Below are 8902 nucleotides of genomic sequence, written 5' to 3'. Positions count from 1 at the left end.
ATCCATGTGAATTTGCCAAAACCAAAGTTTGCGACAAATCGAATCTCATATGGACTGAACTTTCTTAGTCTTTCCTTATGGTAACACGAGTGCCCACCATGTCTTCCAAGTAGTTTAGCAACTTATCCTTACATATCAATGTACTTTCCATCGATCAAGGTGCTTTGTCTTTATACATTTAAATGAGAACTCATAGAACTCACATGCATAATTAACTCAATTGGAAAGGCACAGAAACAAAATAATGTCAACACGATAGGTTGTAAACCTCAAGTCGTGTGCTAGTGATGATCAATAAGGTTTATTCTTGATTTGTTCTTGAAACCTTTTTCAAGATCATTAAAACTCCCACTGATCTCTTGACATATATGATTCTCTCTGTCAAGAAACATTTGTTGACAATCAAATATTCAAGAGTTAGTGCAGTTATTATCAAGACAAAAACACTTCACAAATTGGTCCTAGTTGGTCTTTGTCTTATCCAAGACATCACAACTTACCAATTTCAAATGTACAAGAGTAAGAACTTTTCTTATTCTACATTTGATAAGTGTTACAAACCTACTTAAGACTTTTTCACTCAAGTCACAATCTTGACTCTAAGACTTGATATTCGAACGAAGTATGATTGACTTTTTGATTTTAACCATTTCTATAATTCTTGATTCCTTTTCTTAGACATGCAATTGCACTAAGACTCACTTAGAGGATCAATTGCGACATGGTTCTTAATCATTAAGACCTATCATACAACACAATAAAAGGTATTCTCCCTTCTTCTTAGAATAGAGAAACTTTTATCTTTGTGCTTACTTGATTCTTCTTTATTCGTTCTGCTATTCATTGAAACTATTTCAATTAATTCAGAATTACACTTATTCTTATAATTATAATCATATTTACTAAACTTTAGTAAATCATGACGAATAATTTTTATCACTCGTGTGGTGGACTAAATCAACGCACAACCTAGTGTACTTGATTTCCTAGTCCTTCACTTGACACTTTGTCAAAGAATTAGTCTAATTTCCAAATATGAAATTTCTCATTCATCATTCAACCAAGTTGTATGATTCCAAGTTTCTGTCCAATTGAAACTTGGGCGATGAGAAACTCTCCCTATTTGGTAAATTCTCGACATTTCCACAAATAACATAATTAAGAATCAAATCCATTATTGCTAATAATAGAAACCTTCAAACATCAATTTTTCATACACTCCATTGCAAGGATAAATAAATAAGATAAAATCAAAATTTATTTTATTGTGGAAAAACTTGTCCTTACAATGCAATTCAACTGAAAAACTATGTTATTACATATTTCTTAGCAATCTACCCTAACTCTAAAGTAGCAGCTCAAAAATCCGATCTTTGAATCCATGCGATCGAAATCCATTTCTTCGTGATCAGATTCAGCAGCTTCTTCATTAAGCTTCCTTTCTTTTCTTCGATCCTGCAAAACATCAAAATGTAATCTTATCACATCATGTATTAAGAATCACAAATAGGAACTTACAGAGTTAGTTAATGGATTTTACCTGAAGCAGAGCCATACGTCTTGACTCTCTCATCTCTTAGATCTCTCAGGTAGTTAGGGCAGCTTCGTCTCCAATGCCCCTTCTCTTGGCAATAAAAGAAAATGGACTCCTTTGGCACAGCACACCGTACAATCACAAACTTAGTTCTTTCTGGACTTCTAATGTTGCCAGTGTCCATTGAAGTTTGGGAGTTTGATTCACTAGACAAATTTGCTTGACCAGCACGCCAAATCATTGCTAATTCAGCAGCTATAAGCAAATAGGTGAGATCAATGAGGGTCACGTCATGATCCATCATATAGTACTCTCTAACGAACTCACTATATGATTCAGGAAGTGACTGAAGAATCCAGTCAACATCCAATTCACTTGAAATCTCGACACCCAACATGCTTAACCTATCAATGTGTAACTTCATCTCTAAGACGTGTGCACACACAGGTTTCCCATCTTCGTGTTTACTTGCCAAAAGGGCTTGGGTGAGCTTGAACTTTTCAAGCCTTCAAACTTGTGGGTCAGGGAGAACAATTTGAGGAGGTGGAGGAAGTGAAGCATGACTCTCATTTCCTTGATCGTATCTCGGAACGTCATCTTTATTTGGAAATCTTGTTCCAAAGGATTTAGGAAGACCATTGTAAGATTCATACATCTATAAAACGGGAGAAAATTCAAGTTAAGTTGATTGAGTCCTTAATAAAACACCCAAATGAGTTATTAAGGCTAGGATCCAACACAATATTCTACAACCTAGAAAAGGGATGCCGTAATCTAGTTGTGGAATATTTGAAGGTATGTAAATGACAATTTACCAATTTCCACCATGAAAAACGAAAAGGAAGTTTATGTTTTAAATGAATTGAAACTCCTAGATCTTTTGAGATTCATTGAACTTTTCAATGGCATGTTTAATCTCGATTATGCCCTACTATTTGTGACTGGGATGCCGAGGATCACAAAAAAAAAGTTAACAATGTCATCGAGCCACCCTTCACCACCAATGTCATCCCCAAATTAGTGTGCCGGTTAACCACACACGCTCCACTAACGTTTGACAAGGGTACGAAGTGTAATTCCATGGATTTGCATACAATTTCACATTTTGCCTAAAGTAACTATGATTTGGGAATTTGTATAAGCATTTAGTTACTTTGTACTTCATTATACTTATAATGGCAGGTTTCTGTCCTATCCTACCCGTTCGGCTAACGACCCTCCACTAGTCAAGAGTGCGGTGGGTAAGAGTGGATACCCATTCAATCGCCATTTTATAGGCAATTTCCTTAAACAACCCTTATAGACCAACTTCGTAAATGAGGCCTACTAACGGTAAGGTTGGTTGTTTACTCATATATATATATATATATATATATATATATATATATATATATATATATATATATATATATATATATATATATATATATATATATATATATATATATATATATATATATATAATATTAGACTTTTAATGTTATATATAGTATAGGGTGTATTTTACACTTTTAAAATACTAGGTGGTTTAACTTAGTAAGTTATACTTTTTAATTTAATTAAATGTAAACCAAAACTTTATGGGTTTATTAAATCTCTTTTAATTATACAATTTAATTAATTAATAAAACCATAAGGGTGTGATTTGAACTTTTCAAGTTACTAGGGTTTTAAGAAATTAACATTTCAAAATTAAACTTTTAATCAACTTTTAAATTCCAAAGCTTGAGGGCAAGTTTTGAAACATTTCAAAACATTAGGGTTTAACTTATTTAAATTTCAAAAACAAAACTTTTAAGTTCAAATTTAAACTATAAAACCAAAAGGGAGTAATTTGAAACTTTTCCAAACTTTATCAACAATATTCTAGATCACAAAATTCAAATAAGGCAATCAACAATTAATTGGTGGTTATCTAATTTGACCTAGTCCAATTCTTGCAAGATAATTCACCAAATAATTCAAATAATTAAATTTAATCATATAAGGAAGTAATTATTCAATTAATATGAAGATGTATTTAAATTTGGCAAAGATAATCACCTAGTATGATAAAAAACTGATTTATATCAATAAAAGACATTTTGGTAACTATCCCACAGCCAAAGAAGCACAAAATCCCGAAATTAGCTCTTTCTTACTAGCTGACTCGTCGAGTCAGGCATGGACTCGTTAAGTTCACATGGACTCGGCGAGTTCAGCCATGGACTCGGCGAGTCTAGCCCCCAGAAACCCTAAATTTCGATTTTAAAGCAAGAATAAACCATAATTGCATCAAATACATCAAACAAACAACCCTAGGCTCTGATACCACTGATGGGTTTTGAGCAATACATCAATCCTATGGTGTACATGCAAACCCTAATAGCTTTTGGATCTAGTTTGTCTAATGAACATGCAATTGAATATCCAAAGCTATAAACCCTAGATCTAACACATAATAAACTGAATTAGGGCTTAGAGAATTACCTTTGATTGTTATATTGCAATAACAATCAATTCCTTGCTTTGATTTGCTTCAGAAAGCTTAGTGCCTCAAGTGCTGCACCTCTAATGGAGTCACAAACACCACTAAGCAACTTGGATGAAGAGGAGAAGAGAGGAGGCTGCCCAAAACGTCTAGAAACCCTAATCTAAGAGTTCACACCATTTTTGGGGCCATAAGGGTCCTTTATATACTTAGGCAATTAGGGTTTTCAACTAGGAAACCCTAATTTGACTGCTTAGGCCCTAAGCAGCCCATGGATCCCTTTCTTTAGAGTCATGGACGAAATCTTATGGGCTTCCCCATAAATTTTGTCCACTCCACTCTATGGAGTCCATTAGCCCACTTTTGCAATTATCTTATAATTACAATTCCAGTCCCTTAAGTTTAATTAATCTCTTTTAGTCACTAAATTAATTCTTAATTAATTCTTGACTAATATTAATTAAACAATATGATTTCTCCTTTAATATATTATTCTCATAATATATTAATAAATCATAATTAAACATTTCTCTCCTTAATTCATCATACGTATTGCTATGGTGAAGGCAACCCAAAAGGACCATGCTCATAATCGGGTCAAGTACATACCAAAATAGTTATGGACTTAGACATTAATCCAATAATATGTCCTTGAAGAAAAACTTGTTGAAGTCGATGAAGCCATTGCTACTCCTAAACAACTAGCCTCCTACAGGAAACACTACGATGATGCAACAAAGTTGCTTGCATCATGATCACTACAATGACTCCTGAATTATAGAGTTTCTATGAGGACTACTAGCCATTTGAGATGAACAACAGCCTTGTGAAAAGTACCACAAGAAAGCTCGTCAAGAGAAATTTGAAGTGGTCAAGTCCTTCATGGATTTCAAGATAAAAAGAGGGAAAGTCTATCTGCAAAAACGTGTAGAGAATGCAAAGATACGTGGAGTGCCTTGTTAAGCTCAATGTGACGAGAAATTGGCCATTGACATGGTCTTAAACTCCTTTCCAAGTTGTTATAATCAGTTTATATTAGCTTATCATTTGAACAACACAGAAACCACATTGGCCCAACTCCACAACTTGCTACAGACTATTGAGTCGGGATTGAAGGGAAAGAGTTCGACCCCTTCTACTAATGTTCCCGCTCTCGCCATTGAAAAGGGAAAAAAGGAAGAAAATGAAGGATGCTCCCAAAGCTAACTGGAAGAACAAGGCCCATGTAGGGTCATCAAGCAATGGGCCAAAGACGAGGCCTAACTCAGACATTCTAACTGTTAGTGGCCCCAAAGAGGCCACTTGTTACTATTGCAATGACAAGGGCCATTGGAAGAGAATTTGCCCCATATACTTGCAAGACATCAAGGTTGGCAAGGTGAAGCCATCGTCAGCAGGTATATACATTATTCAAACTAATAACTCACAATCTACTTGTTCTTGGGTCCTTGATATAGGATGTGGTGTTGACATTTGTTCTGAATTATAGGGGATAAGAGAAAGTGAAGAGGTGGAGCATAGGAAGATGAATCTGATCATGGGCAATAAGCGGTCTTCTCCTGTGACCAAGATTAGGACTTATCATCTTTATGCTTAGTAGTGAAGTTAGGTTAGATTTGATAAATTGTTGCTCTTTGTTAGAAATGACACGAAACAATATTTCATTTAATGCTTTGTCTAGACAAGGTTTTCGTTACTCATTTAATGATTCGAATGGTTCAATTTTGGTCTATAAAAATGGTGTTTTTATATTTGAAGCTTTACCTTTTAATGGTTTGTATGAGACTATGAGTTGTGTTGATAGATTAGGAAATAATTGTTGGAATAGTGTCTAAGGCTGCAACTATATTAGGCAAGTATTTGACCCGATTGTGCATGGTCCTTTTGGGTTGCCTTCACCATAGCAACTTGATAGGATGATTTATTATGAGAGAATAAATATTATTTATATATATTATGAGAATAATATAAGGAATAATAATATTGTTATTTGATTAATATAAGTCATAAATTAATTAGTACTAATTTGGTGACTTAAAGAGATTAATTAAATAAGAGGGTATAAACTGTCAATTGTTTGATAGTTACACTTTAGGCTGTCAATCCTTAAAGGATAAGGGTTGGACGGATTCTAGGGATTAGGATAGCTCAAAATCGTCCAAAGCTTATCTAAGGTAAGGATTTGGATTGCTTTAAGGAAAGATTATCCAGCTAGGGTTTAAAGGTGAAACCCTAGGAGTCTACAAGTATAAATAGACCCCTTGAGCAAGGGAAATCGGGATCTCTTAAAAGGAAAAGAACCCCTAGCCGATTTCTTCCCAACCTCTCTCTCAAATCATCCTCTTTGCTAGTTGGTGTTTGTAGGCCATTAGAGGAGTGACAATTGTGACTCTAGAGCTCCAAGAAAACAAGATCAAACAAGAGATTCAAAGGTAAACTTCTAGATCTGATTTTGTATTGTTCTTATACCTAATTAGTCATTAGAAGTCTTGGATTCAAAGCATGTTTAATTAGAAAGCCTAGATCCAAGCATTAGGGTTTTGCATGCGCACATAGGAAAGTTCTTATGGCTAAAACCCATCAGTGGTATCAAAGCCTAGATTGGTTTCTATTAAATTGTTGCTTGTTTGTTTGAATCTTGTTTGCATTAGGGTTTTGCATGCGCACATAGGAAAGTTCTTATGGCAAAATTCGAATTTTGTGTTTCTGTGTCATGAACTCGACGAGTCCCATGGTGGACTCGACGAGTTGGCTTGACTCGACGAGTCCAGTTGGGAACTCGACGAGTTCGAGCGTCAGGAAGGGCCAGATTCGGGATTTTTTCATATTTATCTTATGGAAACTAGCCTTTATCATATTAGATCAACCCTAATCCGATTTTTTGATATATATGACTATAATCTTGATCTAATTAAAGATATTTATCAACTAATAAAATATTTAATTTCCTTATGTGATAATTAATTAATTATTTTGATTAAAGTGGTAATTATTTTGCAAAAAAATCTTTAAATAAATCAAATATGGATAATTGTGGAATTAATTGTTAATTAATATTATTTGTTATTTGATCCTCCATGTTTTAAATGTTTAAAACTTGTCCTCAAGTTTTGAAATTTATGTTTTGTGATTAAAAGTTTTAATTTAGACAATTTAAATTTAAAACCCTAGATTTTTTTAAGGTTAAAATACAACCCTATACTAATATAATATTACAAGATATATATATATATATATATATATATATATATATATATATATATATATATATATGTATAACTAAAATGCTAGTCTTACCGTTAGTAGGCCTCATTCACGAAGCCGATCTATAAGGTGAGTATAAGGTTCCGGCCTATAAAATGGCGCTTAATGGGTGTACACTCACACCCACCGCTTGCTTGATCAGTGGAGGGTCGTTAGTCGAACAGGTAGGATAGGGCAGCCTCATCCTCTCATTAAAAGTATAATATGAAATACTGTAACGCCTGTGTTTCCGGGCTTGCCATTTTTAGCAATGTAATAGTCTAGGTTAACCTTTGTAACCCATTTTGAAATAATAGAAGTGTATTATTTGAGTATTATGTGTTTTGTGCTTAATTGCTTAATTAAGTGGTTTGATTAATTAAGAATAAAAATAAGCGTCAAAATTTAAGTGTAAAATAAACTTGATATCTTTGGATAATGTTGTAGTAGTTGAAACGAGGTTTCCGAATATATATAGAACGCCCAAATCTGACTTCGTATGAGGAAGTTATGATTTTCTGAAGTTTCGACTTAGCGGTATGCAGCCCGAAATACTCGATTTGAGATCGAGCGGTTTTTAGTCGAATCGATCTAAACGAGAATCGAAGATCTCGTTGTTGGTATCGAAGCGATGAAAACTTAGGCGAGAACGGACGTCAAATGAAGAAGTTATGAATTTATAACGAAATTTTTCTGTCCCGGCCTATTAAAAATAAATAATGAAAATAAAGTTAAAATTAGCCGACGAAGTCTAAACGAAAGTTGTAGATCGTAGTCTCACCTTCGCGTGGATATAAAGAACGTCGAAAACGGAGTTCGTATGAAGAAGATATGAATTTCCGAAGTTTATTAAATAATTTGTATTTAAATTTAATTGGAAAATTCGGCATTATCCGAAGAGGAGTCATCAGACTCATCCGAAGTACGCCCCGCGTACGCCGAGGAATGTCGACACTCGCACTCGAGCACTTCGAATACGTAAGCAGCGACGATTTTGGAGCAGTACTCCCCGCGTACTCTGAGGCTCCAGCCTCCTATAAATAGGATGCGAGGGCAGCCGACTCTTTTGCTATTTTTCTCTCTTCTCTCTCCCGTTTTGCATCGATTTGCGTGCCAGAAGTACCCCGAAGCCCCGGTAATATTCTCGAGTCCCGAAGCAAGTCCCGAGATCCCGAAGGTCCCGAGAAGTGCGGTTCCCGAGCCGAAGCTCTGCCCGCGAGAAGTTCGATTTTTGTGAAGATCTTCCAGATCTGCTGAGGATTACTACTTCTGTAAGCCGTAGTGTTGTCCGATCATCTTCTGATCAAGTGAGTGTATACTACCTTTCATAAACACGATAATAATACAAGTATGGTTTGAGTGTATTAAGTATATTGTTGTTTATATGTGTGAGTGTGTAGTTACTTTCTTCTAACGCATAATTATGAAGTATTTTATACGGAATACGTATTATGTGTATAATTTTGTGGTTATGTGTGTGAATGTGTATTCACTTTCTTCTATTTCATAGATATGATTTATTCTCTATGAAATACGTGTTATGTGTGTGTGTGCCTCATCTGTTATGTGGAATATGTATTGATTAAAGCATGCTATACAGGTTTTTAAACTATGTATAAAAATGTATATTTTTATCTACCAATATGTTGGGTAGA

This window comes from Lactuca sativa, chromosome 2, assembly GCF_002870075.4.
Source record: "Lactuca sativa cultivar Salinas chromosome 2, Lsat_Salinas_v11, whole genome shotgun sequence".
Taxonomy (NCBI): Eukaryota; Viridiplantae; Streptophyta; class Magnoliopsida; order Asterales; family Asteraceae; genus Lactuca; species Lactuca sativa.
This window is presented reverse-complemented; position numbering follows the sequence as displayed.